Below are 20,440 nucleotides of genomic sequence, written 5' to 3' on the forward strand. Positions count from 1 at the left end.
AGAATTTTTTATTAAAAAGCAAAACAACTTTTAAACATCAGGATATTTCACGAGACCTCATATTTCTAGCTTCTTTTGAGAAGTCAGAAGATCTGTCCATACTGTGTCCTAATTCCTTGGTGGTGATGCTGGGGGTGGGGTGGGGGCAGGCATAAGAGGGAGGGGGAATGGAGTGAGCGGAAGTAGCGTTTGCCTCTTCAGTCAGACTGTGGGCCTCCAGTGAACTGCTGTTCTTTCCCAGCGAATGCATATGAAGCCCATTTCGCTCTTTTGCATTACCTGCCTAGCAGTTTACGGACATATGAGTTTGCCTGAGCTTGAGTTTGTTTCTTGGCAGAACAGTTACTGCTCAGATGACGCATGGGTCTGTATTTAGTACAAAATTCCACTTTATACAAGGCAGATAGAATAGTTTTTGCTGCATCACTTTCGTGATAATGAGCCTTATCAGAGAACCTCAGAATTTCAATAGTATTCAACAGTAAGCATTTCTTTCTTGATCATGAGTTAGTGGTCAGCTGGCGTGGCTGTCCTCCATGTACCTTTCATCTTCCCGACTGTGGCCAGTGAGCTAGTGGGAACATGCTCTCCTTTGGCAGAACGGCAAGAGCACAAGTGGATATGCTGATGCCTCATAAGCTTGGGCTTGGAATTAGCTTGCTGTCACTTGCACTCACTGTTCATTGGCCAAATCAATTCATACGAATAAACCCAAAATCAAGTTAGAGAAGTAGGCTCTGATCACAGTGCATCCTTGACATGAGAGAGGATGCAGGAAGGTCTAAAATTGGGGCCAGACATTCAATCTACCACAAGTCTGCCCAGTTATTGCCATCTGTGTGGCTCTACCTCATTGGTGCCACAAAATGCACTTAAAGCTTCTGCTAACTTTCCTGGGTCCTCCCAGCATTCATAATGAAGCTTTCTTTGCTCCAGCATTCATCATCTTGTCAATTTTTCTAACATAAATATTTGCAGGTTTGTGGCACAACAAAGGAGAAGACTTCACCAATTAAGAGAGATATTTTCTCTTGTACTTCCAAATTCTAGGGGTAGAAATGTCAAAATCCAATCTCAACATTAGTGCCAGTCTCAGAGATATTACTGAATGCTGCAGAGTTTGATTATGATAGACAAGGTCCTTTCTGTGTTTCTCCCCATAACTTAACATGCAAAGAGAAGTTTACAAAATCCCAAGATTGTCACAGATGGTTTCAGATGAATGGTAGGGCTGCTTCACTGTTAACCAAATGATATCTTTTGTCACCCATTGCTTCAATTATCTATTACTGCATGACAAAGTACCCCAAAACTGAGTGGCTTGAAACAATTGCCATTTATTATTTCTGATAATTCTATGCTCTGACATGTAGCTGCATTCAGGGGAGCTCACCTGGGTTGGGCTGTCCAAGATGGCTTTAGGCCATTCTCCCATGAGTCTCTCTCACCATCAGGTAGTCAAACTCCTTACCTGGTGGCTGACTTCCCAAAGAGGAAGTGAGAGCTCCAGGCCTCTCAAGACCTGGGCTTGTAAATCCAAGAATGTTACTTTTGCTGCATTCTTTTGATCAGAGCAGCTCACAGACCAGCCCGGATTCAAGGGAAGCAGAAAGGCACTTCATCTTTTGAAAAATGAGTCCAGGGGGAGCCAGTCTCTTTGGAGATTGGTTACCACACCCATTGAGCGAAGCAATTAGAAATCCATGTCTGGTTATATTCTAACCTGGACAGTTAGTTGCATTCTGCTTTCTAAATCGCTCCTTTATTTTTCGCGGAGTAAAGTGGTCTCATTCACTTTTTAAAAACGAAATGTTTAAAAAAATGTTTTTAAGCTAAATGTTATTACCAAGTGTTGTTGAAGAGTTGACAAAGTCTGTGAAGGGTGGCATATTTGGGGACGGCTCTGAAGTATGTGTCTCTGGGTGTGTGTGTATACACACATTCGATCCTTTTCCTAAAGGTGCTAATTAATTTCATAGCTTCTATAGACATGCCGAGGAGCGTTGATAAGCAATGTGTTTTTACAAGCGGTAATTTCCATTTGTACAAAGCAGTTTAGTCACAGTGATGTTTTGGTTATTTAGGAGACCAGCCACTCCAAATGTGTGTTGCAGAATTTCTGGAGAATGTTTTGGCATGGAGGATTAAGTGAAAGATGCGCGTTTTGACTCCTCTAGATTTCAGAGAATTTAGGAGATGATTGATGAGGAACATTATCATTGATATTTACCTGTAGACGTTCTTTCCCTTTAAATGTCGAAGCATAAACAGTTGCAGGTCTGAAGTTCTGCCTCACATACTGTGGCCCTTTCAGAAATAAAATCCAGTTCAGAACATGCCATCTCCAGATTGGGAGTTTCCTTCCCTCAGTGGTCAGTGCAGATGTGAATAGTGGTCAGCAGATCTGCTGAGGTCATCCGGAGGACAGCCAAGCAGATTGCCAAAGCAGTTTGCAAAATATAAGAGACCAACAGGTTCAAGTTATCGTGTACTAGTTAAGTAAGTTCTAAGAAAAACCAAGTGCTTATTGGATTTCTTTTAACTTATTCACTTAACCCATGGAAGTGACTTCATGGAAAAAATTTGGGTATTATTAGGAAAAATGCCATGTCAAAACCTGAGATCATAATTTATTCTGTAACCCATCTCCAAGGGGAAATAATTCTCATATTGATTTTCCTATCTACATGAAGGTGACTGCCATTTTTCCAATAATATGGGCTTCAAATTGAATCACCTTCGGTTCTTCCAGTGGGTTCCCAGATCCTGTGAGTCTTCACTCATAACCTGGCTTTTCCTACCTAGTTTAGGTTGTTAATGATCATCAGTCACCTAGAGGGTTGCAATATCCTCTGAGTTGATCTTCTATTAGCAGACCCCCCCACACACCCTTTTTTTGTTGGTTTTTTGCTTGTGTTTTACTCTCTGTTCTTTGTACCATTATCAGATTGGTTTTACTAAAGCATTACTTTGTCTTGCTAACTTTCCTGCTCAGGAACTTTCTGTTGTTCCTAGCTCTTAGCCCACAAAATCCCAAATCCTCGGTTAATACTCAAGACCTCTGAAGATGGCTCATACCCATCTTTGCAGCCTATTCCTTAATGTTCTCTGTTCCTCAGCCAAACGTAACAACTCACCGTCATGAGCTCATCATAGACCTTCTGGTGCCCAGGTTCTCCTGTATCCCATGACTTCTTCTCTCCTTCTGCCTTCAGCTTACAAATGCAGACTCTTCTATGAAGTGTTTTCCTATACCTTCAGAAAGTCTCTCTTCCCTACCATGCCAGAATACATTTTTATATTTGATTTATTTGTTTATATATCTAATCCCTCGTTATTTGCTAATTCGTGTCATCACTCTAAGCAGCAGGTAAACTCCCTGAAGGCAGAGACTTGAGATGACTCAGGGTTCCAGAAATGGCAGGGAGCTGGAGGCAGAGAGGTTGTTCAGGGACTATTAGTTTTGGAACTGACCATGCCGTCTCACCCAAGATGAATAGGTGGCTTGGATGATGCTGAGTTTGATGTAAAGATCAAGAGAGTCCAGTGTTTGTAAAACATTCTCCCAAATGGAGGTGTATAAATTATTAGGGTAATTTCTGAAATGGTGATGTAAGACCAGTGTGTGTGTGTGTTTGTGTGTATGTGTGTAGGGTGCTATGCCAATCTATTACCCAAATGAAATTCTATAAGCACATACTTCCCAGGATTATAGTGAAGACTAAATGAGAAAATACATCAGATTCATTCAGAAATTCAAAGCAGAGACAAAATAATAATTCGTTGGTTCTTCCTCCCATAGTTTCTGGTTGTATAAAATGAAAATTAATTAAACAACCTATGTTGGTGAAACAGCAACAGAAAATAATGTTTAAATCTGTGCTGTCCTTTACAATAGCCATTAGCCACACAGGCTATTAAGCACATGAAATGTGGCTAATCTTAGTCAAGATGTGCTGTAAATATAAAACAGGCACAGGATTTTTGAAGACTTAGTATGAAAAAAAGTAAAAAAAGCTTAATAATTTTATTGATTACATATATTGACATCCATTGGCATATATTTTGGACTAAGTAAAATATATTGATAGATTTTACTTGTTTCGTTTAGTTCACATCACTGCTAGAAATATTACATACATAGCTCACACTCAATTTCTTTCAGACAGTGATGGAAGGTAGTGTTGGTGTTTAGGATATCCTTCCCTCTCAAGTTTGGCTTTTGGTGTTTACATGTTATTCAATCTAAGAGAAAGGGGCTAGGCGGAGGCAGCAGCCTTCATCCTCGGTAAGGAGAGCAGTGTGTTAGGCAAGGACCAGTCTTGTAGATTCAGCCAGGGTGTTGTGTGGGAAACAGACAATGGGAAAGGCAGAGATTGGAAGGCAGCTGGGAGTGAGAAAGAGCAGAGTTGACCTGCTCCTCTCTATGCCATTGAGTAGTAGTCTTTAGCTGGAGAAATTCAAGTAAAATGAGTGAGGAGCCTGACTCTGGGTTTGGTCTTGAAGCTGTGCTTCTGTAAAGTCTTAATGACTAGCAGTACTCATTAGGCTTGTGTGATTACCAGATGTTGGGCCAACTTAGCCAGGAGTTTTAGCTGCACTCTCCTGAAGTGTATGTAAGTGCTTAGTTCTGTGTACCAGTCAGAGGAGGTGCTCAAAAAGTGTTTGTTTCATTTCCTTCCTTCTGATAGGTGCCTACTTTGACAAGAAAGATGAGATAAGTGCCTCCATTTGCAGTGCAATGCAGGGGTTCCAGTCTCTAGGTTACAAGCCAGGTTTTGATTCCAGCTTCACCACTTACAACTTGTATTATCTTTGACAAGTAACTTAACCCCTTTGTATTTGAGTTTCTTCATCTGTAATAGGGAGATAATAATGGTACCCACTTCTTGAAGGTGTATTGGGGATTAAATGAGCTAACAATGGAGAGGGCTTAGAACAATGCCTAGTGCAAAATTAGTACTCAAGCCTTAGTTGTAAATGATTAAAAAAAATCCAAGTGCTGCTTTTACTTCCCTTGCCACCTGATGTTTTCAGCCTGATATTTTAGGGTAGATATAGAGATAAATGGAAAAGAGGACTGTTTGTTACTCACTGCTTCAAGGCAGCCTTCTGGCAAGATGAAAGAGCCCCTGAATTCTCAGAGTCCATTGACCCAGGGAGTCCCTTCAGTTTTACATCTGGAGCGTTGCCATTTGCCCTTCCATATTCCTGGTGTTGCCTGTAGCTGCTTGGAGCCCTTCCTCAGACAGGAAATAATAATCAACTCAGTCCTGGAGAAGGTGGGGGAGAAGTTGCTAGCTGCTTCCCTGCCTCTTTGGTACTATCCATCGAAAGTCACAGAGGGCGGGGGCCACAGGCAAGGCTTACCCTGTGCTAAGGCAGACCCAGCTGGAGGAAGGTCTGAAAAAAGTGACTTGGCAACAAAGGAGAAGGTAGGAGGATTTCTTTGCCCACAGCACCTTTTCCTCAGAGTTATTTTCTCCTGAGCTGACGTCACAAATTTCAGAAATTCAAATCAATGGCTTCTTAATGGAATTCTGGCTGGTGTTTCAGGAAGGATCTGCTTTGCTGTAAGCACCTGCCTGCAGCACCCACCTGGAGTGCAGCCTCGTTAGGCTCTTGAATCAGCACAGCCACTGCTTTCTGCACCTGGAACTTGGAATGTGGCTATTTCTTTTGCCTCTCGTCACCAGAAGCTAAACTGTTTGACTCATGCTTTACAGTTTATAAGGCACCTTCACATATAGTTACTATTATTCCCGTTTGATAAGCTGAGGAAACAGAAGCACTGCGGACTTTTATGGGGTGGTATTTGCAAAAGAAACACAGTCAGGCATCTTTCACTCAGTGACTTTACCCCTCTTTAGAAGAGAAAACGTTCTTGCCCTGGGAATAATTGGCAAGAAATGGAGACTTGAAAACATATAGTAAAGTGTTGAGTGTTCCTTGTCACAAAACATCCACAAGTGCTGTTGGCAATGAGAAGATCAATGCTTTACTTTGATTTATGGGGAGAGGAGTAAAATGTGATGAGAAAATAGACATTTCCTTCTTAAAGGAAATGTAGTCACTCTTTATTAAACTGTCGGTGTTTTATGATTAGTGACCATGGGCTTCTTGCAGGTAGTGTATATAATTTAATCACACATCATCATGACCTAACCTAGTGCCCAACATAAGTAGTCTGATAATTTAATGAACTGATATTGATCATCATAATAGCTGTTATCTATCAGTTGCTGTCACATCTGTTTTATAGAAGAGGGAGCGGCAGCTATAAGAAGTTAAATAATTTGCTAAGTTTACATAAATAATGTGTTGCAGAGTCTGGGTTGGGAACCCAGATCTGTCTGACCTGAAAATCTTATTGAACCAAAGAATAGATGTGTGCTCTTGAAGGAGGAGGCAAGGGAGGCACTTTAGACACAGTAAGAGATTCAATAAAAAGTACAAAATACAGTCCCACTGTTCCATGAACTTTCGGTGTAATGGTAGAAAGAAAATCTCAGGTCACCTGCCTCTTCCTTTCTCTGCTGAGTTGTAGGTGCATTGAGCACTGACGTACTGACTCTCTGCACACAAGAGGCTCCTTTGGCCCTGGCCCCACGCTCTGCCAATTTCACCACCCAGAGTCACCTGATGACACTGAACCTCAAGACTGTGCTTCATGAAGAAGGCTGTGCTTTAAATGGAATTTCTTTTTTTTTTTTTTACTGACAATCACTGAATCCTGGAGGGAAACACCCCTTCATATTGTACCCTGCCTCTTGAGCTGGATCCAGAGCCTGGGGAATTTAAAGTCTGAGTCAAAGGAAAGTCAAAGGCACCTCTATTGTAGAGCTGCATTGCTGGGGGCTGATCTGCATGTTTGTCTTTCGGAGCCCTGGAGGTCCTTGGGCCAAATGAGAACCTGTGTATCTCTAATAACTAATCCCAAACTCCGCAGACTGTGGAGACAGGAAGACAAGACGGTCTTGATACCTCGTCTCCTTTTTTGATGCTATTTCTATTGGTTTGCTTTCATTGTGTTGAAATGCTCTGATGTTAAATGGAAAAAAAATAGGTTTACGAAACACGTGCGTGCAGAATGATTCCATTTAAGAGTTATATTTTCAGTGTCATATGCATAGACTGAATACAGAGCCTCTAGGTGTTTACATGACAGGTGGAAGGCAAATAGTGATTAACTCTGGGTGGCTGGAATCACCAGTGAGTCTTTGTGTTTCTTGTATTTTCCAAATATTCTACATCCTCTTTTTCCAAAGAAAGTATTAAAAAATGTTATTTTTATTAAAATACTATCTGTTTGAATTTTACTCTTATAAAGATGAAAATGTGATGTTTATGAAAGAGAGAATGAACTAGAACGCTTTCTATAAGGCATTCATTTATTTATTCATATAGTACATTTTATGTGCAAGGCACTATTTTACGTATTTTGTTATTTATTAACTCATTGAACTTTCATAACACCTGTGAAATAGGTTCCGGTTTTACAAATGAGAAACCACATAAGTTTGGCCTCAAAGTCTAATGTGCATTTAATCACTCTGCCATGTGACCTTACCTTCAAGTGCTTTCTTAAAGTCGTTCTGTGAATGAGTCATTAAATATGAAAAACAGTGTGGTCGAGTCTCCAATTTAATAAGAATAAATTCATATCTTCATTTTTCTGCTGCCACAGTAAATATTATTAGCATGTCGTACTCATGTTCATTTTTAAAGATGACCAGTAGTAATTTCTCAGGGTTCAATTTCATTCCGCTGTTTTTAGCCCTGCGCCTAATAGGGTTGCTAATGATCTGGAAACAAGGGAAAGGTAGGAAGTGACAATGGTGTAACTCTCTGTTTTAAATTTATTTTTTACTTCATGGGTCTTGTCTTGCTCTTCATTTCAAAGCATAACATTTCTTAAGAAGTAGGAAAAACAGAAGCATGATGTGGGGCTGACAAATTACTAATTTGAGATTAAGCTATCCTAAAACATTTCCTTTGTGACTTGAGTCTCAATTTCTCAGTTTTCTGAAATTTCCTCCTCTAAGTAATTCTTCCATTGCTTAAATAACTTTGGAGAAGCAACTAGTCTTAGGGATCACAGCGGGCTACAATCCATGTAAGGTTTTATTAAAACAAAACAGAATAAATGGCTGTCATCTAGTAAACCCAGTTTATAGAGAAGCGGTGAGCTTGGAGGCTGGAGAGCTGGGTTCTGTTTGGATTCTGTCACAGAGTAACAGGGTGACCTCTGGGAGCCTCAGTTCCCACATCTGGGGAATGAGTGGGTTGAGCTAGAGGACCACCGTGGGAGTGCTAAACACTAATGTTCGAAGTTTCTGTTTTACTTGCTCCCTAGCAGTGCACTCAACTTAGCGGTTTCAGTTTCCCTCAAGTCATGGAGCCACTGAGAAGAGGATGTACGGTATTGTTTGGGTGATTTGTGTGTGTGTGTGTGTAGGAAAAGGATGCTCACGCTCACGCTAGGTTCCTCGACCAGCCTACATAAGCTGTGCCCCGTCCCCTGCTCGGAACTGTCGCCATCTGAGGCTTCAGCCCTGCGCACAGCCTCCCAAAAAAGCTCATTTGATCGCGTTTTGGTCTTTTCTCCTCCCTCCCAGTAGAAAAACCTATCACATGTGAACGTACATATAAATACATATATATATGATATCGTATTTTGTTACCATATAATCAACAATGCATTTTTAAGCTATGAATAAAAACTGTCCCTGAAGATTTTTAAAAGGATATTTTTCAGGGTTATGGAATTAAAGATTCTTTCGATAAAAAGGCCATAACAGAGGAAAGGGACTTTGGAGAGGGAAGAGGGCATTGAAGAAAACAATATTTTAATTGACTTCCTTAACAAATAGTCTGTTGTTTAAATTATAAGGTAAATGGATATTTACATTTTCATTTAAAATATACTTTCAAAAGCTTATATGCATCGTCATTAAGACTGGAGGGTAAAGAGATTAAGAGTGAAGTGGGAAAGTATGGTGTTAAAAGATTGAATTTGTGTAATTAATGAATGTTTTTGAATTGCAAAGCAAAGCCACACTGGTCCAAATTTCTAGTTCAACTGTGTTTCATTTCCATTTTGAAAACCACATTCAAGACAATCTAAATTGTATTTAAATTCCCTTCTAGCTACAGGCTTCCATGCTTCACTGTATAACTGGTACTGTTGACTTTGATTCATAATCAAAAAAGAAATTGTCAAATTATATATGAAATAGGATTTTATTTTTAATATGTTGCATCGAGTATTTTAGCATTCATTTTGTCAGCTGTTTAACACAATTTTTTCATCTTTACTTCTATTACTCTACTTTCATTTAAGAAGCATCTTTTTATTTGTGTTGAGCTCTTGAGACTTGGCATTGCTTTCCTCCCATGCTCTCTCCCTTGTTTCCCCTGATATGACTATAAAGTTGCCAAGTTTCAAAATGAAAAACAAAATGCTTCTAGCTCTGATGGGACTCTGAAAAATCACAATTATTCATTCAAGAAATATTTACTGAGTGATTACCATAAACAGGCTGTTACTAGGGAAAGTAGTAAAATCATTTTGCCCTCACTTTGCTTACAGACTCGGGAGTGAGACAGGCAGTAAACAAGAGACACATACTGACAGTTAAGGAGAAGTGCAATGAGAAAATAAAGAATGGAATAGAGAGTGACAGGGTGGCTATTTTGGACTCGAAGGCCAGCGAAGGTCATCTGCGGAGTCAGCCTTTCAGCAGAGGCCTGAGGTAAGGGAGCAAGCCTAGGGAATAGCAGGGAAAGAGGGTTTCAGACAGAGGAATAAGACCAAGGCCCGAGAGGGAGCCTGGTGGGTTCTAGGGAGAAGCTGAGGCCCACGTGTCAGGAGGCTGGTAGGTGATAAACTCATAGAGGCAGTGCGGGGTCAGACTGTATATCACCCTGTAGCTTTTAGGCGAGGACTTTGGATTCTATTCTAAATGTAATGGAAGATGCCAGAGGAGAGCTTCAAATGGTGGAGAATGATGTAGCCAGGTTTTGTTTTTTAAGTTTAATGATTACTCTGAACGATATGTGGAGAGTAGCCTAGGAGGCAGGAGTGGAAGTAGATGACCATCAGGGGCTGCTTCTGTAGTCCAGCAAGACATATCAGGCCTGGACTAGGCATATATCAATGGAAGTGGTGACACAAGGTCAGGTTTGTGGTGTCTTTGGGGAATGATTAAATATTGCTTCATTAAAGCACATCCCATCCATGAGTTTGTGAGTCAGGGTGTTGGAGCGGTAGGTGGGATTCTGTACCAGTATAAGCTCCTCTTCATTGAGGGCTAGCAGGATGCAAGATTTTTATGTTCTGAAGCAATGACCACGTTCTGAAGCCTGGCAACATGGCTTGAAAAGGAGGTTCTAGTATTGTGAAAGTAAAGACGTAGGTGTCAAGATGGGGGCTATTGGGTTTAGGAGGATCAAATTTTCTTTTTCCTTCTAGAGACAAATCCCTGTTTAATGTGTGATTATATTCTTACTTCAGCTTCCTAAGCTCGGCTGGTACACAGCGTAGGGCATGGCCCAGGGGAAGAGAATTGCCACAGGGCTCTAGAACCCCTCTAGACTGAGGTTTCTGCTGTGCTCTGTTCAGCATTTCATCTTCTCTAATGGAAACTGGTTACATTTCATTTCATTCAACCTGAGTGTGAAGGGAGTTTTAGACATGACTTGTTTTATATCTATTTGTTTTTAATAATATGGTTAAGGGTCAACTTGACCTGAAGAGGCACTTTTCCTGTCCTACTTCCCTGCCTCTAATAGCCATTCTGTCCCCTCACCTGGCTCATATTGTCTCCTGCCCACCTCCGTATACACATGTGACAGATTCTTATTCCTCTGCTTTTTACTTCCTCGTGCAACTCTCAGCTCCAGTTTCTTATCTTCCTGACCTGAGCTTTGGTCCCTATTCTTGTTATCTCTGCCTTGGATATCCACTATCACAATTCTGTAATCTTTTCTCTGTGTCCAGGATAGGGGCAATGTCCTATGTTATGTGAGAACTAAACGTCAGAGGAAGAAGCTGTCTGCTTTATGATTTCTCTGATATGCAAATAAAACAGATTTCCTTGGAGGCAAACCAAGTCCCCAGCTAACTTCCCATTGTGAATCTTTTTTTTTCCAAAATCTCTTTTGCATTGCTTCTTTTTAAGGAAAGAATAACATCAGTATATTTGTTCATCCTCCTCTCCGCATCCCCATCATCTGATAGCATTGGTATTGTTCAGCTGCTCTGCAGAAGACATTCTTGTGTGCCGAGTAGACTCTTACAGAAGAAAATAGTGCCTGTAACAAGACACAATAAAATTCATTGTTAGATAGCCTCACCTTTTGCAGGAAGTTGAGATTTGGGGAGTTTGGTTTAAGACTAGGGACTCAGAATGGAACAGTTTATGCAGAAGACAGATGATGACAGAAGTTGGAATCTGGAAGATGAGATCATAACAGAGTCAAAGGGTCAAATAGAAAGGATAGAAATGGGAGCAGGTAACCAAGGGATGATATGACTGGAGCTTGTTGGAAGCCGAAGCTGGGTCTGCCCTCAGAGCAACCTGAAGGAGGCACAAAGGAACAATCCCTAAGCCCTGGACTGTGGTGGAGGCACAGGTGAGGGAGATTCCAAAGTCCTGGCACAGGAAGGGTTTCAAGGCCAGAAACCCAGACTGCAGGGTGGATGAGGTGGCCTGCTCAACATGGAATGGTTGCCCCAAGTGATATATGTATATATGTATGCTCCTTCTGGGAACAGACATGTGGGGGTACAAAAGGCAATGAGCTGGCAGTTCTTGCCCTTCTTATCTGACAGATAAGACTTCCGTGAACCACAGACGTCAGGTGCACCCTTGTCAGATCCGGCGGAGCAGTGGGGAGCCATATTTACCCACTAGACTTTATCAAGTGAAAGGCTGTGCATGGCATAGTGGCAGCTTCAGATGTGAACCAAAGGAAAAGAAACTTTGGACCATGCCCAGGTCATCTGTCATACCTGGAAAATCCCTGAACTCTGAGATTTTATTTAGCTCAATCTTTAGGTACAAGCAGCATCTCAGAAGCATAGCTCCCCTTTTGAAAGAAGGCACTATGGAAGATGTGCTAAGGAACTCAGACCGTTCTGCACCTTTGGTATGAGCTTCCAACCAAATCTCCTCTTTGGCCTGATTATATAAGAATTCTAAGGACCTTTTATACATTGACGTAGATTGAATGTGTCTGATTTGAATCAACCAAAATCTTAGAAATTATACCTTTTTTTTTTGACTACTACACATCCTGTTGAAAGAGCAAAATGGAACTCTTGCTGTAAGAACTTTCAGTATGTCTTAATCTACATTTAAACAGCACACACAGAAGATGGTGGGTGAAGGTTCCATGCGGATCTTGTCTCCATCAGCTTTGTGTCATCAGGCTCTCAGTAGAGCCTGCCTTGCAATTTAGCTCTGTGGGACTTGGTTGATTTGAATTTCACTGAAACACACATGCCCTAATGAATCCTCACCCCCTCTTGCCTAAAGATAAATATTCAAAACAAATTAACTAAATTTGTTCCTAAGATAGTCTTTTTCTAACCAATCAGGTTGTAGAACATGGTGAGTTCTTATTTACTGCCCACCATAAAGCTCTCACTGAACGTGCTGTGTCCCGTTTCACCCAGGCACACTGCGCCTCAGGAGCTATTCTTTTGTCGCTGTCAGAACACACTTTAGCCTCTGAGGGGAAAATAACTTGAAAATTTATATCTACTGGAAATGATCTTTTGTTTTATGTGAATGAAACTCTTGTGAGAAGAGGTACTTGTCAAAAGGAGAGAAAAAGCGAGAGCCTGCTGTCTTCACAAAGACAAGCGCTTCTCTCGTCAGGTCTGTGAGGAAAGTCAAGTCATGAGTATTTTTTGGTAAGGAGAGTAGCTATACTATTTTATCATAAATTGTGTTTTAGATGCATTTTTTTTCCATTTTAATAATTCAGTGGCTTTCTTTCTTTGCTTTGTAGGTATGTTATACAATAAAAAAGGTAAAAAAATAAAATTCAGCGGCAATGCTTTATACTAAGGAATCTCTTGAACTTAAAATGACTCCATCCAGCTTTCTATTCCTATTCATCATTTTGCTGTCACTGAACTATTTCTCCTGGTTGTGTAACCCAGATAAAGCCAGGTCCCCCTGCCCTGCCCTGGAAGACAGCTTCAATCCAGACACACGTTAAAAGAGACCCCAGAGATCACTGAAAAGCAATTTAAACCTTCACTGAGTTGCCTCAAAGAACTCCAGTGAAGCATCCCATTCACAAAACACAGCACCACATACTGAAATCCACTCTCCCTAAGAATCCTTAGCGCTTTGCCATTCTCATGACTTTCTGGCTGTCCCTCTCTGTCTTTCCTTGTCTCCTGCAAAAATCTCTCTCCCTCTCTTCTAATCTGCAAAACTTTCCCTCCAGCCCAGGCCTGGGGTTTTCTGCTCCTGACTGTATCTATTCTCCTGTCCTTAATTCTGCTCTTTCCAGTGTTGGTCTGGACTGGACAGCCCTCCAGTAACCTCCTCAACCCTCTGCTCATCTGCATCACAAAAGCACACAAGCCCATCTGGCCATGCACAGCTCTGGTTGTGCTTGGGGGATGGAAGTACTGGGAAAGCTCACATGCTAATATTTTTCTCTGTTATAATTATTATCAAAGAATCTTTTCCTTAAGAGCAATTTAGTGAGGTCAGAACCCAATTAAAGGAATTAATTCAGACTGACATAAAGATATGCCTCTTCCTCACACACACACGCACACACACGCTCCCACCTTTGGCCAGATTGTTGAGTGTTTGGGATGGCTCTCCCTGTGGGAGCCATAACAAATGAGGAAGCGTTTCTGAGATGATGATGTATTCTCCTTATTTTGGCCAGTCATTCTGTAATTGCATGCCCACTGATCCTGGACAGTAGTAAGGAAGAGACGGCAGATGAATCAGCAGAAATTTATCTCCAGTCCTGGAAAAACAACTCCCATTTCAGGCCTTCGTGATGATGGCGGAGTTTTATCAACTTCATATACAAAGGAGGGCATATGAGATGCTGTATTAATGTCTTCTCATATTTGGTGTTTTTGCCTCATATTTACCCTGAAAAGTGTGAGATTGTGTTTGTTTCAGATCTTCTTTTCTGATAATATATTTGTTCGTGCCTGCCCTGAAGAGGTTTATCTCCTTGAGGATGACTTCCATTCAGGGAATGGATGTGTTTTGTGAGGGAAAATAGTCTCGTAGGTTTTGTAATGGAAACCAGTATACAAAGAGAATTTTCTTTTTATCAGAAATTCACTTTCCTACATATTTTGCAAGAAACTTGAGTAAGAGCATGGACTCAGAGTCAGTCAGCCTGAAGCAGGCCTGAACCTAGTCCCACCACTCGTTAGATGGAGTCAAGTCTCTGTGCCTCAGTTTCCTTATCTGTGATGGAGATATTAATGGTTTTGCTTCATAGGACCATTGGTGGGGGGTTAATGGGTTGTTATAAGGACTAAGTTTTCAGAACTGGTTCTGGAACATGAAAAGAATGCCTTAAGTGTTAACTCTCCTTCCTCCTTCTCTTTCTCCGCACCACAGTGAAGGAAGAGATCCCTGATTTTATTGTTTGACCTTAATGCTAAGGTCATATATCGAAGTTCTAGTAGCAAAGCATGAGGCCTTAAATGAGTTACCTCTCAAACATAAAAGGTTTTTGTGAGGATGTTGCATTCATTACTTTGCTTTTGGAGAATATTTCAGTTTTTTTCTATTAGCTGCACCGATGGCCAAATACCATCTTAATAAAAGGTTACACGACAACTTAACTTTAGATATCCTGTCAACTCCCCCACTTAAAGAAGCATGGATGCATTCTTCCAACAATAAAGGCTCCACAGCCACGAATAAGGAGGGCCTGGTAGTTTTCCTGATGTTACTCATAATATTAGATGTATTTATAACTTCTCTTTGTATCTCTATGATTTATAAATATGTCCGAATCCTTTCTGGCTCCATTCATATTTCATGCCTATATCACCTCCTAAAGAAATTATGTCCTGACCCAAAATCATGCTTTGCAGTTAAAACAAAACAAAATAACTGACTTGCTGGTTAAGAGCCTGGCCCCGGGTGCCTACCAACCTGGGTATGAATTTAGCACTGCCACTTGACCAGTCGGTCAGGAACTAATCTCTCTGCACTTGAATTTCCTCATCTGTAGAAGAGGGATTCTAAGAACCACCGTCTAGGGCTCACATGAGGATTAACAAAGCAGGGGAGAAGATAGAAGGCTGGACAGGCATTTATCTTGAATGGTTTATCAAGGCTAACAGGAATGCTACTAAGAATAGCAGAGCAGATTTAGCTGGCCTCAGATTTTTTTAAGTGTCTCAGCAGCTCTGTGATGGATGGAGAGCCAGCACTATTATGGGAGTCAGAACAAGGCGCTTGAGAAATTAGGTAAACCCTGATCAGAGCAACCATGTGTGCCCTCCCCTCTCTGGGAGAGGCCTTGGGTCTTCCTCAGCCTCTTCATTCTGTTTCGTGAATGAGTAGGAATTATTACCGTGTAGTGTAGAAATGGGAGCCCCTTACCATGTGAAAATCCTTGGTTTGTGATACGCAATTTTAAAGCAATCCCAGCTGGATTTGCATCTGGCTGTATGTCTTTTGTCAGAGCTTGTCAGAAGATGAATGTTCTAGCTCCTTTAATGACTGGATAATAGTCCTCTGGTCACTGAATAATGAACCCCAAATGATTGAATGAAATGTGTTATCTGGCTTCTGAAATGATTAAATGGTTCAGGAATAGGGCCTGCAAGTTCAATCTTAATTATTAAAGGTGCTTTAGTGAGAGGAACTGTCATTTTTGATCCTTCCTATGTAGCCTCTGAACCATGAAGTCACCCTCTCCTCCTTGCAGCTGTTGGCACCTCTCACCTTATCTTCTCAAAAACATGGTCAAGACCCAAAGTTGTCTAAGAGACCAGAGCACCCTGTGCATGTGCATCTCAACTCATTCAGCTCACGCAGAGAGGTCTGGTACCGTACCTTCGAGGCATACTGCTGAAAAGTCACAAAGCCGGGTCCAAACCAATACGGCCCTTTGAAGCGAGTGCCCTATCCATTGTGATTCATTATCGTGTTGGCGCAATGCCAGTCAAGAGAAAAGAAGCTGGGATCAGGATTCAATGAGATTTTCTTTTGCCCTTAGGATAGATTATGAACTCCTTTCTCAACTAGTCCCTCTTCTGAGTGCTACAACACTCCCCCACTTTCAGGTGAAGGCATACCTGTGTGGGAGACAGGATGTAATATTCTGGAAGATGCAGCACTTTAAGCTTCAACTCCACCAGCTCTGACTGTCTGACTCTAGGAGAAGGAGTCCACCCTCCTGAGGTGGCTATGGCTTATCTGACTCCTTCCCCATCTTCTTCACCAGTTCTTCCTCAACCAGCTGGTCCATCTCAGGACAGAGGCAGAAAGTCAGAATTAAGCTAGTTGGTGTCTGTCCAGAGGAGGTGACTGAGGACTGTCTAGAGGACAGAAGCTAGGCTGTAATAGTGCTGGATCCAGAGAATCCAGATCACCTTCATGATGGAATTTGACTCTTTAGCATCACGTGCATATGAAGTTTTCCTGGACTGGCTCTTTTGGCTTCTTCTCTTCACATTTCTCTCTGTCACCTGGAATTCTGTCACTGTCATGTTGAGATGTTTGTAGTATTTCCTTACTTGCCATGTTCTCTTTGTCCTTTGAAGTCACTGTTCCTGGGCTAGAAACTCTCCTTCCCACAACTACCAGTGTTCCTCAGGACTTCCCTGAGATGCCACCTCCTTCAAGGCTCCCCCTAACCTTGCTTGGGGGTCCTTCTTTCTTTTCTTAAAGCCACCATCACGTATGTGTGTCTCACAACCCTTAACACAATTTCTGTTTACTCATTTTCTTATACCTTTCCCCACTGGTTGTAAGCTCCTTCAGAACTGGGAGATATAACCCTGGACTGAGTACATAGTAGGAGACTGTGGCACATAGTAGGTGCTCAATAAATGACATAAAGAAGGAAAGAAACACAGAAAGGACAGAAGGGAATAGCACATTACATGAGTTAAGAGTAGAAAGCCAGTAGTTCCTTCTACTTCCGCATGCCTGAACTAAAATCAAAAGGTGCTTTATCCAGAGCTTTTTGGCCCAGAACTGTGTTCATAAAGTTACATATAATTTATAGAGTGCTCATAGCAGTCAGTAAGAAAAACACTGCAACTCCAACAGAATTTTTAAAAAGGTAAATGTTATCAATAGGCACTTCACAAAGCAGTACAAAGGTATGATAAGCACATGGACAAAGTATTCAGTATCACTAATAAATTTTAATACACCAAACTTAAATAACAATGAGATCCCATGTTCACTTGTCCATTCATTGAATGCTTTTTGAAAGATAATATCCTTTATTAGGTGCCCTGAAATGGGTCTTATACCATCAAGGGAAGAGTAAATTATATCAGCACCACCACAAGGTTTTTTATCTTTGGTTTTCAAAAATAAATAAGCATTGCTAATGAATAAGGGTAAAAAAGGCATATGAGAATTGCTGGCCTAGTGACATTAATATTTTTCAACTATGAAGTATCATAGAAGGTGTCATACACAAAGACAAACAAGCTTCATACTTTCCAATGTAGAAATCTTTTGTCTAGATACTTCTCATGTCTAATATAATATCCATAAATTTAAAGTTCAAAACAATTTTTTCCTGTTTGTTATTTTTGAACAACTTGCACTTTTATGTCATTAGAACTAAAGTAAATCAAACAATCTTATTTTGAGAGTAATTTTACTTTATTAGTTTAATTTGAGACAAACTGGAAATAACTGAGGGTATTTTATACATCAAAGCCTTGTTTCAGAAATGTTCAAAACCTTTAGAATGGGCAGTTTATAATTATCCCTACAAATTGCTTAATAATAATTATTACTTTGGAACTTGCTAAATAACTTTCTACAAGTGAGAATAAAGTAATTATCGTTAAGGGACTGCCTAACTCAGAGGATTGATAATGGTCAATGAAGTCCTTCAATCAGATTTTGGTACATAACATTATTCCATATTTAGAGTCAGCCAGCCCTCTTGAACTGTGACTGAGTGAAATGTTCGTGTATGTGTGTTAAAATATATGCTTCCAGAAGAAGAGGGGTTCTCAGAGTGTGAACTGTCCCATCAAGACAACTGGCTTACCTTGGGTGCTGCATCTTAGCCTCCTGCATCTTTAGCCCTCCACATTCCCTGCTGTGCTTAAACAGAGCCCAGCACATTGTAGGTACTCAGGCTGTACTGAGTAAACACTTTCCAGATGGGGATAGTTGAGAATGAACCAAGGTTAGATAAGCTGAAGTGAGCAAAGTCTTCACTATTTTATTCTCTTTAATGCCTCTGTAACAAGATTCTGTCCAATCCAAAAATATTTATTAGGCACTGACTTAAGGCTGCAAAATCAGAAACACAAACAAAACAGTAATTTGGAAATTAGGATTATAGTAATTTATGGAGACAAATTCAGGAACGTAACACATGATATAGTTGTTAAGTTGAGCTGCCATTTGGCCTTGGGCAGCAAAACTACTTCTTTGTTCTTCAGATTCCTCACTTGTAAAGTGGAGATGATAATGCTACTCACCTCTTAGAATTGTTTTCAGATTTAAATGAGTTGAAACAATTGTCCTGTTTTGTATGTTCTCAATAATGTTGATATTACATTCGTGGTCATCATTGTCATGAATGCCATCAACATCATCTATAATTAAAAGTATGATTTAGGACAGTGATTAAAAACTTATGTGCAATAATCAGGATCCTTACTATCTGTGTGAGTTTGGGCAGATTGCTCAGTTTTTTAGTGACTCATTTTCTTCAGCTGTAAGTGGGGATAATAGAACTATCTACCTATAGGATTGTTAGGAATATTAAATGAATTAATACATGTGAACACTTACTATCATGTCTGGTACATACTAAGTGCACAAATTACCATTACTTACTACAATGTAAGTGCTATCTGAAAGATATTAATAAAATATACTGGTAATTTAAAGGAGGGAGATATCTCACCTAATATAAAGATCAGAAAACTTCAAGAGGCTGGGACTTAAGAGAATCTCATAACGTGGGCAAGATTTCGTTAGAGATGCTTACCCCTCATATGGAATCAACATGAGCAAAAATACAGATGGATGTTATAAAATTCAAAGTTCATTTGGTGAACAGCCATCTGCTCTCCCTGTCTTCCTTCCCTGTTGTTTTTCAGACATAGAGTGTGGCCTGTGGCTCCTGATTGACCTGGATTCATTCTTAATTCTGCCACTTAATATCAGTGTAATCTTGAGAAATTTGTTTAGCTTCTCTGAGTCTCAGTCTCTCCATTTGTATAATATAGATAATAATGTATCTTGCATGTTGGTATAAGGATTTAATGGAATTACAAATGCAAGGCACCCAGAAAATAATAGGTTCTTGTATTTCTGTTGTTGTTAATAATAATAGTGGTTGGTGATCAGTTGTTTGGCATCTGTGCCTAAATCAGGCTTGAGTTTCTTTTGAAAAGGAAGCAGTGACTGAGTCTCTTATGGAACATGGGGTAATATCTCATAGTAGGTCTTTTTTTACTAAGAGAGAGATGTGATGGATAGGTTTGAAGGATAGTACCAAGTTTTCTTCTTTGAAAGGAGACTCCAGAATTGGATGATAAGGGAAATGAATGCTGCAAACTGAGTAAGTATATGTACAACTTGACCTCTGAATGCGCAGAATAACAGATTGTTAAAAGTGACTTACAACATATCTAACCCTAACGCTGGCAATTCTAGATTTAAAAATGATCAGATTATGACTTTATTGAAAGTCAAACCACATATCTCCCTTATCTCTGAGTTCTCAGTACCTAATACAATACTTTACCTGTAGTAAGGATATAAATTTTTGTTAAATGAATGATTTTCATTTTCTAATGACCTCAGTCCATCCTATTTGATCTCTGTTTCTATTGATGCATATTAGAGCACCTAGAAAATGTGGGAGAATAGAGCCAGAAAAAGTGAAGATAGGATCAAATACAAGAGCAGCTTTTGTGTGAGGCAATTCTTCTTGTAATGTTTGAGTAGCTTATGTTGGACTAACCCTCCTGCCAGTAACAATTAATAGACTCTGGATAAGATATTTTAAAAATTTAAAATTGTTTAGGGCTTTAGCCCCAATCAAGTGCCTGTGGGACTGAACTTCTAAATTGTAATTGTTCCCAAGGGAAAAAATGTACAAAATGCAGGAAATTCATTGTGTCTAAATTATTTTTATAACACTCTCAACTCTCAGAGACACAATCAAACACACCTCGTATCATGTAAACCTCTTAATAATTCAGGAA

The 20,440-nt window shown here is 40.3% G+C and overlaps 1 protein-coding gene and 1 long non-coding RNA gene across 4 annotated transcripts in view; one reads left to right on the plus strand and one right to left on the minus strand.

Annotated features, from left to right (window-relative positions):
* The window catches only part of C4H1orf21 (chromosome 4 C1orf21 homolog), a 171,096-nt gene that overhangs the window by 26,773 nt on the left and 123,883 nt on the right, over window positions 1–20,440 (plus strand). The gene's annotated exons all lie outside the window — the stretch shown is intronic.
* Window positions 11,234–20,440, minus strand: part of LOC143680750 (uncharacterized) — a 33,005-nt gene continuing 23,798 nt past the window's right edge. Inside the window, exons 2-3 of the long non-coding RNA XR_013174160.1 lie at window positions 18,701–18,817; window positions 11,234–11,316 (exon numbers count right to left, since the gene is read on the minus strand). This is a non-coding gene — a long non-coding RNA (uncharacterized LOC143680750). The remainder of the gene's footprint in view (window positions 11,317–18,700; window positions 18,818–20,440) is intronic.

This window comes from Tamandua tetradactyla, chromosome 4 (assembly GCF_023851605.1).
Source record: "Tamandua tetradactyla isolate mTamTet1 chromosome 4, mTamTet1.pri, whole genome shotgun sequence".
Classification (NCBI taxonomy): Eukaryota; Metazoa; Chordata; class Mammalia; order Pilosa; family Myrmecophagidae; genus Tamandua; species Tamandua tetradactyla.